Source organism: Cucumis sativus, chromosome 4 (assembly GCF_000004075.3).
Source record: "Cucumis sativus cultivar 9930 chromosome 4, Cucumber_9930_V3, whole genome shotgun sequence".
NCBI classification, from domain to species: domain Eukaryota; kingdom Viridiplantae; phylum Streptophyta; class Magnoliopsida; order Cucurbitales; family Cucurbitaceae; genus Cucumis; species Cucumis sativus.
The window spans coordinates 11,651,211-11,662,048 of NC_026658.2; the positions used below are offsets into that span (position 1 = coordinate 11,651,211).

Below are 10,838 nucleotides of genomic sequence, written 5' to 3' on the forward strand. Positions count from 1 at the left end.
AGAGATTTGATTTTAACAACCTTCTCGTTGTACTTGGGATCCACTCTGGCTTTGTGCTGGAAAATTGGTTTGGAGCTGATCATAAGCTTTCGGTTGCTCTTCTGTAACCTTTAGATACTCTTCAAAGCTATAAGCTTTGCTTCCTGACGAAGAATCTTCTACTATTACAATACATAAGAAAATTCTATTTCATAAACCATGTATCATAATTGAGGCTGATAGAATGATTATTCTATAACCCTACCGATAGTTTCATTCTTAACATTCATAGACACGATGCATGGCAGCTATCCAATTCTATTTCATATTCTCGAGAATGGCTCGGTTTAACAATAATGTTAATTTTTGTTTTCTATTTTAAAATAATAACGCTGCTTACTAATCTTTTTTTTCCATTTGGCATTCTACTTTTTCTACTCAGCTTTCTTTCCCTAGTGATAACAAATAATACGGGTGATAAAAAACTTAATCACTCACTTGTTTCAGCCACCGAAAGCCCTTCTGCTTTAGAAATAGAAATACGGGTGATACGGGTGTGCTGTTCATTGAACTCTCAATTTCATCAAGACCAATTTCTCACTCAAACATGGTCTTGCATTCTCTAGAAACGTCCTACAAACAAAAATGAAGAAAAAAAACTACAATAAGGTCTATGAAAAAATTACAAAGGAAAATCTCAAAAACTGATATGTAAGTCATAACAACCTTAAGTCCTCTTATCATGGGTTAAAATGCACGTAAGGTTTTTCCAAGAGTCCGAGCAACCAGCATGTAAATAAGTTAAGTCAACTAAATTTGCTATAAATTTACTCGTATTAACATTATCATTGTTATAGACTTGACAACTTCAAATTTATCAATATAAAATATGCTTTAACAAAACGTACCTTGAGGTTCCTCAAACCTTATTAAAAAAGCAAATAATACAACAATTTAACAAATTTATAGTGCATATTATGTATATCAATTGATCACAACAAAATAAGATCGAACAAATACCCATGAGTAATATTTAGCCACCAAATGAATAATGATGAAAACCTGAAAACAAAATCGAGAAAAAAAAGGGAACAATTCATCAACAAAACAAATTTAGGGGACTAAAAAATTGCTTACCTTATTACACACTTCAAAATATTAAGAAAAGTGGAGGGAAAAAACCAACCAATAATCAACAAATAAACTTCAACACAAATAGCCATAAATTTTCTTCTTTAAAGGTATCACAAATAAGTCCATCAGTAATACCAAAATAAAAAAGGGCAACGTGCAATTGAATTCTGCAGTCGTAAAGCTATGCTAAAGGCAGTATGAAATCAAACTTGAGCACTAACAAGAAAATTTGCAAAACAAAAATTACTAGACATCATTAACTAAAGTACCAGCACAACAATGAATGTGTAACCTCCGCAAGAGCAAACCCGAATGGAGAAGAACATGAAGAAATATATAAATAGAAGAAACATAAAAGACAAACATGAAACACATGGAAATATACAAAGGGGATAAATAAAAGTACAATTATAAAGTGATGAAGCACAAATATAGGTATCAACAGAACCAGAATACAAGTCTTACCCTATCTCGACTGTCGAGGAGTGTTAACCAACCGTCGGAAGGTTGGTTTTATTTTTTAGAAAAAGTTAATGTTGTCTGAACTCTTTTCCAAGCCACTAACCACCCCTCCTTATCTATGATCGACGATCAACTCCTCAACCTCTAATTACATTTAAAAGAGTGATGCGAACATTGTGTGAAATCCCAAACCTTTGATGGATCCCACCATCACTCTCTTTCTATCCCTTCAAAACCTCATTATTTTCAAGAGAGGCCTCAAAGCTTTCTTCCAATTAACATAAAAGAAGAATGAAAGAGAAGGAGAGAAAGGGAAAGTGGTTCAAAAGCTATGGAAAAAAAAGTAAAAGAAAATGGTCTACTCATTGGCACATCTTACACAGATGATAATGTTAGGGCAGAGAGCAATGAGAGACAGAATGCTTTTGGAGCCTTCTCCTCTACTTTCGAAGATTTTAACAAACTAAAATATGCAAATGTTACAAGAAAGATCTTTGGAGATTTGAAATAATCCAAAATAAAGAAAAAGGAAAACCCCAATATGTACAAATTTCAAAATCTAAAACTTGAAAAGTGATTGAATGATGAGATATGTTTGTACAATCAATTATAGAGACAGTGAAATATTAAAACAAAAATGAAACGTACCAAGATAAAAAGAATAGCAACTAGTATTATGACCTTTGTATGTCTTCAAAATACAAACATCAAAATGAATCAAGAGATCTACCACACAAATAATGGTATCAACACAAATAAAGCAATTGTTTTAGTAACAATATTTGAGCATGCCTATTTTCCTTGACAAATTTACATTCTTCTAATCGAACAAAATCTGACCTTTAAATAGTGATAGAAACTGAAGATGAAAGCAAGTTTAGCTACAACTTCAGACCGTGATATATATGACGGAATCTATAAAAAAAAGAAGAGTACCTAACTATATATACACAGAGGAGATCTGATGCTTACTAGCACATCAGAGGCTCAATCGATTTATATTTAATTGAAAAACAATCCCTATATTTTAATGCATACACATTGAATAGCCCCTGTTTCAATCCAATTTACAAAACTACCTCCATAAAATTACATAATGGGGGAAGTTCGACCGGATGCACTGTGCTTTACCAGAACCACATGAAATTATTGGAACATAGTTCATTCAATTAACTTTCTATTCAATAATTGAAACAAATGGAAAGAGGACATATGAATATTAAATAAAGATGGAATTAATTGGGAACTCACGGAGTAATGCGATTTGTTCGGGGGCTCACTACTGGAGTTGGAAGAGAGACAAGGATTAGAAAGGAAAGGAAGAGGAGCGTCTGATAATCCAGCGGATTCTTTGATGAGTGGAGTACTAGTAGTAGTAGTGGAGGTTCCAAGGACATTGAAGTCAATCCGGTGAGAGTGAGGGAATCCAGAAGGTTGAGGTTGAAGAGAGTAGAAATTGCAACCAAAATCGGTGACGATGGTGGAATCGAAATTGCGAGGGAAGAAGAAAAGAGCATCACAGGTCGAAGTAGAGGAGGAATCAACACTGGAGAAAGGAGGAAGATGAGGAGAACCTGCCATTAATGGAAGAGGGAGGAAGTGAGAGAGAAAGGAGAGGGAATTAATTAATTAAAGAGAATTAGGGTTTGAGAAGAGAAAGGGAAAATGGAGTGTACGAACAAAGAAGAAGAAGAAGAAATGGAAAGGACGCGCTAAGAGAAGAAGATGGATCGGTGAAATGGGTATGATAGGGTTTCTTCCTTAAAGAAACGGAAATTCAGAGATAGGCCTTAGGATTTTGAGAAGAGAAAGGAAAACTGGAGTGTACGAAGAAATGGAAAGGACGCACTAAGAGAAGAAGATGGAGATTGGATCCGCAACTAAGAGAAGAAGATGGAGATGGATCCGCGAAATGGGTATGATAGGGTTTCTTCCTTACAGAAACGGAAATTGAGAGATAGGCCAAAGAAGACAAGAGAGCAAGAGAGAATGGGGGAGGGAGGAGAGGGAGACTTGGCCGTTAGAGAAGAGGATAAAGAAATTTTAAATGAGAGAGACTGTACATGTAGGGTTTTTATTAGAATTTTTTTTTTTGAAATCTTGCTTAATTGGATTTAGAGAATTTTGTGTATTCGGTTCACTGACTCGTATTAGCTGTCCATTGGTCCATTGTTTTGTCATTTTTTTTCAACAAACTAAATGTTTTAATCCATTTACAAATTAGATTTCGATAAATCGATAATCATATTTTTTTACAATATAGGACTAAAAAAGACAACATTGTGCGTCGGGAGTTCCTCTCCCGATACATTTTTCCCGACTTGTGTTCCAACGTATATTAGTATGTCGAAAAGCCTTTTCTGATGCTTTTTATATATCTCCCAATGATTTTATGCATCGAGAGAGCCCTCATTTCTTGTAGTGTTAGACAAAGAGCTTCAATGTGGTAGGGGAAAGGCATGACACCTTTAGGTGCTTTCATCAAAGGGAGGATTGAGGTTCTGATTATGGCGCTAAGGTTAACTGCCATCTTCTTCTTAATGCAATAAATCATCATTGTGCACTCTAGTGGGATGGTGTTGTTGTCAACTAGGCAGGCGATTTTGTTTTCAAGTCTTAGTTCTTAATCCTTAACAACCTTTAGTATTGATGCTCTACCCCAACCCTCATCTAAAACGATAACTAACACAATGGTTTGGAAGTTTTTGTGAAACATCATCTATACTTTTTCTTTAATGGTCGATGAAAAAAAAGTCAGGAAAATGGTATTTCTGACCATTTTAAGTGTTACCAAAATATCACATTTGGTGTAGTATGGTATTGTTTTGAATATTTTGTAAAATAGTGGATCAAGAAGTTTTACTAAGATAAAGTTTCATGTTGGACAAGAGGATAGTGGATGGGAATTAAGTTGAATGGTCCACTTTTTTTTTAAATCCTTTAAGGTTTTATGAAAACCTTTCACAATACCTTTTCATAATCATTTTGTAAAAATAATATCAAATCATTTAAATATACCGAAAAATTATTTCATTTCGAATAAACCTTTCTTTATGCTTAAAAAATCATTTCATTTTGTCAAGGATCCCGAATCATTCTCTACGCTTGGTGTCATTACCTCGTTTAGACTACTGTATCAACAGCATCTGAGAACATACAAATTCGTCTTTGTTGCTCATACCGCTAAGCTTTATACGCTCATTTCAATGCATAAGTCAGCTTCTTATTACCATGTAGTTCGTACACTCCATAGTTGCCTTCACTCTTTATGTGCATACAAAAGTTAGCATCATCTCAAAGAAACATAATATTGAAATCATAGTCATCAAATCAAGCTTTAACATTATCAATAATGCTTGAACACATAACTTTTCATAGAAATCTTTCTGAAACATTCTCATCTGAATTCTTCTTTCAAATCAGTAAAGAGAAATCGTAATAAAGTTTCTTAACATAAATTCTTTTGACTGAAAAGCACTCACCAAAATTTACTAAAGAAGTCCTTCTCACAACCATCTTTTCGCGAGGCTAAACCAACAACACTTTAACATTTCAACAAAACTCTCGTCATCCCCTCCTTAGTTACCTAAATTCTCCTATTTTATAGATCCCTTATACTAACTTAGTCATGCAAATCCTTAATATTTAACCTAGTCATGCTCAAATCCTTAATCTTACATGTTAACCCATGTCAAATCAGATTTGACATTTTCTTTACAAACCTTGCTCCCCGCCTAACCCAAACCGTGAATAAATTCAACCACTTAACATTTCTCGTGAATAACCTTATCGCTTGATTATATTTTTATTATAAGAAACGTTCCACGTGAACTAACCAACTTTTACTCGCATAAAACTCTTATCACGAACTTAAACTCCAAGGCTTCCTCGTAGACTTCTTCTCCACGAAACACTTGGTTCTTCTCACGAAGACCACCCAAAACTCCTAGTCTAACACTCAAAACTTTCATTTCCTAACTTACGCAAAGACTTTTTCGCTTCTTATCGCACAACTTCTTTCGCGAACTACCCACTTATCGCAAAAAAGTATACTTAACCGTAAAAGATCTTATCACTTAATCTTTCCATGGATTTATTTGAACACCAACTTCTTAATTCTTAGCCGAATTTTACTTCCTTACTCGAATTAGAAATGGGTCGCACAACTTCCTTCGCGAACTACCCACTGAATCGCAATAACGTATACTTAACCATAAATTTTTTTATCGCTTAATCCTTTTCGTGGATTTATTTAAATGCCAAATTCTTAATACCTAGCCAAATTTTACTTCATTACTCAAATTAGAAATGGGTCTCAAATTTAGAGCCTATCGCTTCTTTAAGATACATGATCTTACCGATTCAGAGAAATTAACCACAAGCGTTATTAGTTTTGATGATCTGGCATTGGATTGGTACCAAGCACAAGAAGAGTTGGAAGTTTTTAAGAATTGGGCTGACCTGAAAGAACGAATGCTTGTACAGTTTCGATCAATTCGAGAAGGAACTTTGGTTGGAAGATTTTTCTCAATCAAACAGAAAATGATTGTAGAAGAATACCGCAACCGATTTGATCGATATTTAGCTCTGGTAGCATTTCTTCAAACGTAGTGTTAGAGGAGACTTTGATGATTGGGCTTAGCCCATGAATAAAAATGGAAGTGGAAACCGTGGAACCGATTGGGTTGGCCGAGATGATGAAATTTGCGTTGAAGATTGAGAATAAGGAACTAGTGAGAAAAGAGTGTGGGTTGAGCAGAGCATTTCATGTAAAACTGCAACTCACCCTATCTATTGTGGAAAACAACAATATAATGATGACTAAGGAAGAAACCAGTAATGGAAAGTCTGCTGATGAGAGTTATCACCCTGAAGGGAGTTACTGATAGAACTAAGACATGCACAACAGAAAAAGAATCGAAATTCTACCCTAATTGGGCTTAATTAACGAGACTAAACCAAAAAATAAGGTTTTTAGAATACTTACATTTGAAGTTGCGTTTTATTCGAACAACCACTAAGTTTGACTTAGTACTTCTAGACTCATAATCGAGTTGTGGGACTCGTTGGATGAAAGAACCGGACGAAAGAAATAGATGAAAAAAAATGGGCGTGGTAAATTTTCTTTTTTTTTTCTTTAAGTAAATAAGAAAAAGAAATTCCATTTGGTATGAAAGCCCAAATTCAATAGCCAACCCATCAAATGAGTTAAAAGGCCCATTTATAAGGATTTTTCATTCAAAATTGTATGTCCATGCAATACTAAAGTCAAAGTCCAACAACTCAAAGTCCACTTTCTCTATCAAGGACTTGATAAAAAAAGAGAATATGAGTTAATAGGAAAATGAAAGGGAATTCCTTGGAAAGTTGGTTTGTGTGTCATTAAAAGTCAAGGTGGAAAACAAAGTACAACATATGGCTAAATGTGAGAGTAGGCGTGCAAGTATAATAAATACCTACCAAGATGTTTATTAATAACATGTGTTTGATACATAATTACAACACTTTGACCAAACAACCAATGCTTAACTATTTTCAAAACGTCTGGTCATCTCGCTGCAAATCCTTCAACCTTCTTCTCTACTTGGCCTAAACACCTCATCTTGGAAGATGAATTTTTGAAAGAATGTCTAAAAGACTAAGGTTTTATGAAATCCTTTTCGCAATACCTTTTCATAAACATCATTTCGCATAAACAACATCAAATAATTTTATCTCGCATAAACCTTTCTTTATCCTTAACATACTCATCATTGAACAATTTCACATAAACACACATTAGTTAACATTCATTTCTTTCACCAAGGATTTTGAATCGTTCTCTACACTTTGATGTAGAACATCTCCCTTCTTGATGTTTCTTGAGTTTTATCCTAGAGGAGGGGTTTGAATTACCATTTTTATAGTTTAGGATTAGTTATTTGAATTACCAATTTTGTATCTTGAGTTAGTTATAACTAACTCAACTCCAAGTTGAACTAACTCAACCCCAAGTTAGTTTAACAACTCTTATAATCTCCAGCCTATAAAAAAGCTTCTCATTTTCATTAATAAGACATAAAAAAAAAGAGGCATTATACATAAAGATTTCTAGCTTTGCAATTACTGAATCAATTGGTATCAGAGCGTGATCCTAGCTCACTCTTCCCTAAAAAAACTTGGATCCTACCACTCTTATCCATGGACGCGGAAGCCTCCTTCAACCAACGCTTGCAGTTGGTAGAACAAGCTATTGAAGAACTTCGAAAAGGGCAGTCAGATATACAGCAATCGTTAGTAGAATTAACAAACCTTTTTACCCGATTTCATGTCCAACCTTTAGAAGAAGCAATTCAGCCCCCAAGAAACCCAATGGCAGCAAACCAAGAAAGACAAGAAAGACCAAGAAACCCAATTGCAGCAAACCAAGAAAGACAAGAAAGACCAATAAACCCTGTTGTAAACTAAGAACTACTAAGAAATCAACCTATTCACATCCACAATAATCGATTGTATGGAAACAACGTACCTGAAAATTTCTTAAATGATTCTGACTCTTCGATGAAGACAACTTGCTGAACATTCATCAAGAACCTCAAAGAGGCTTGGACTTCGACCATACTTTCAAGAAGATCATGAAATACGTATGAAAGTGGATCTCCCTACCTTCAATGGTCGAATGGACGTGGAGAAGTTTCTTGATTGGATCAAGAACGTAGAAAATTTTTTCGACTATGCCAATACACCGAACACAAGAAGGTTCGATTAGTTGCTCTCAACTTCAAGGTGGCGCAAGCGCTTGGTGGGATCAATTACAAAACAATAGACGATTATTTGGTAACCAATCTAAAGATTAGCTGAATATCTTATAAAAAGATGTTGCCGTAGGCTTAGTGGTGACAGGTGAGAAAGTAAGTTGTGTCTTTTATGACTCTTAAACGTTGAAGTCAATCAATGAGTTCCAAATGCAATATTGGAAGTTTTCTTAAATATTTTGATGCTTTTGCATGTCGTGAAAGAACTTGGTTAGATGTGAGAAAGGGGTTTATGAGATTAGTTACTTACTATTCCCTTTTTCACTGTCATTGCTACTCAGTAGACATGCTATGGGCTCGTGTTTCTGTAGAATATAATTTATATGTTCTCTCTACAAATTTGAAGTAATTTCTACTGTTTTTGCTAATATTCTCTAAAGCTTATTCAAAATGTAGTTGTTTAATGACTGTTCAGATTTAAAATATATGATAGAGTTAAATTTAACACAGTTAATCAGCTTAAGCATTTGACTCTGGTGTTCTTAAGATATAAATTCAAATCCCTATAATTTTATCATGTTGATCTTTTCAATCTTCTCACATACCGTCTTCATTTCATAATCTTACCTACTAGCTGCGTATCATCAATGAAATTACCATAGGAGTCCACATGTGGTAATTATGGATCTAGCACGATATACTGCGTATCATGTTGTTGGAGATCATTTTAAATGATTAACCAGTCTATTGGTGGTTTGAGTCTTTCCTTTTGAATCTATAGGTTGTTCAATGGTCTAATATTAACTGTGTTCAGATTTATGGTAATTTTCATTCTTTTACAGCCTTAATAACCAAGAAAAGGTGTGCTTTGATAATCTTTTCTTTCTCTTCGGCAGGTTGGTAATGTAGAAAGGATACATGTATACTATGCCCATGGACTAGATAGCCCAACCTTTGTTCGCCGGTGTTATTGGCTCCTAGATAAGTATGTTATGGTTGAAAGAAAGTTGTTAAATTGCTTGCTACCAGTTGTTTCAGTGGGTCTATCCCCATCATGCCACAAGCAAAGAAAAATGAAATTAGATAGTGGCAGTATATCGTGTTCTACTTATATAATTTATGACTTGCTTCTGCTTTTTGTTCAGGACCTTTGAACACATTGTCCTTGTTCATTACCGTGAAACACAAGAGGTTAGGTTCAACACAATGCATTTGCAGTTATTGAAATATTATCTTGAGACAAACTTTTATCATTTGGACTACTACATCTATTTAAGATTTGCTGATTTTTCCTCCATGGTTGCAATATTAGAACTTCACCAAAATAATGTTGTCATGTGTGTCTTTAAATTTTTACTGGCAGTATGGCACCATATAGATCTAGTAGTTGTGCATGCATGTCTTCCTCTCTATCCTCCATTGAAAAACTCGATAATTATCTGTTTGTGTTTTATTTTGATGATTTAATCCAACATTTATTATGGATAAAGTCAGCCATAAAATACATATGTTTACTACTGCTCTTTGTACATTTTAAATACTAGATTTCTTGATGACTGTTGTCTTTAAGTTGCTCTTAATGTTGTTGCATATCGAGAAATGCACTGTAATTTATGTACCAATTTTATCACTGCTTTTAACTAAATCTTCAAAAATCAAGGCACCACCCGGATGTAGACTGCTATATGGTGATTCAAGTGTTGAGAGTTCTCTTTCTTCTGCTATCCATAAATTTATGGAATGGAAAGGCAATGATTATGACACTATTTTTTGTCAGATAAACACTGGTTTCATATGCTTCAACTCTGTGGTGCTTCACAGCACACGGATAAAACTACCAAACATTCTGCACCCAATATTACCATAATGCATTTGGACACTTCATTAACAACTTCTTACAATTACCCTTTCTATATTAAAAATAATTTGTTGTCTTAACTTCCTGTTGCTCCTAGTTTCAGAATTTTCCATCCACATCGTTGAACTCAAATTCTGGTTCTGTCTCTAACCCATTAACTCCGTGGCTTTTATCGGAGGAACTTGATTCCAAGGCTACTCATGTTTATTTTCTTGGTGAAAATGAATTGTCAGGTGATACTGGCCGAACCTGTCAAAAATAAATGAGTCATAGTTTGTTTGATCATTCATTTTCTAATCTTTCTTCTTTATATTTAATTAGTTGTTTAATTTCTTAAAAAAGAATTATGGTTTATTTATAGTATATTTGGTAGTATGCATGCCTCATGTCACGTGGTTAGGATCTGAAGCTAACCATACGTGCGCACTTGGCTAACTACAATGCCCACGTAGCCAAGTAAGCCTTTCCCGGAAGGGGTAGTGCGCCAAGCACTACGACAACGGGTTGCAGCGGAAGTACTAAGGTTGGTTGCAAGACACGAGAGAGGTTGGAAGGATGAGGGAGTTTGGATGGATACGTCTTTGGAATGATACATTGCATTCCAACAATAGATGAATACATATTTGGGTACAAATATGCTGTCTTCTTGTCATGGGGATACCATGGGCAAG

The 10,838-nt window shown here is 34.7% G+C and overlaps 1 long non-coding RNA gene across 1 annotated transcript; it reads left to right on the forward strand.

The window, feature by feature from the left end:
• Nucleotides 1-8,960: 8,960 nt before the first annotated feature.
• Nucleotides 8,961-10,504, forward strand: LOC116403164. The gene is made up of 3 exons (XR_004215767.1): nucleotides 8,961-9,294; nucleotides 9,455-9,500; nucleotides 10,265-10,504. It is a non-coding gene; the product is annotated as an uncharacterized LOC116403164 (long non-coding RNA).
• Nucleotides 10,505-10,838: the final 334 nt, after the last annotated feature.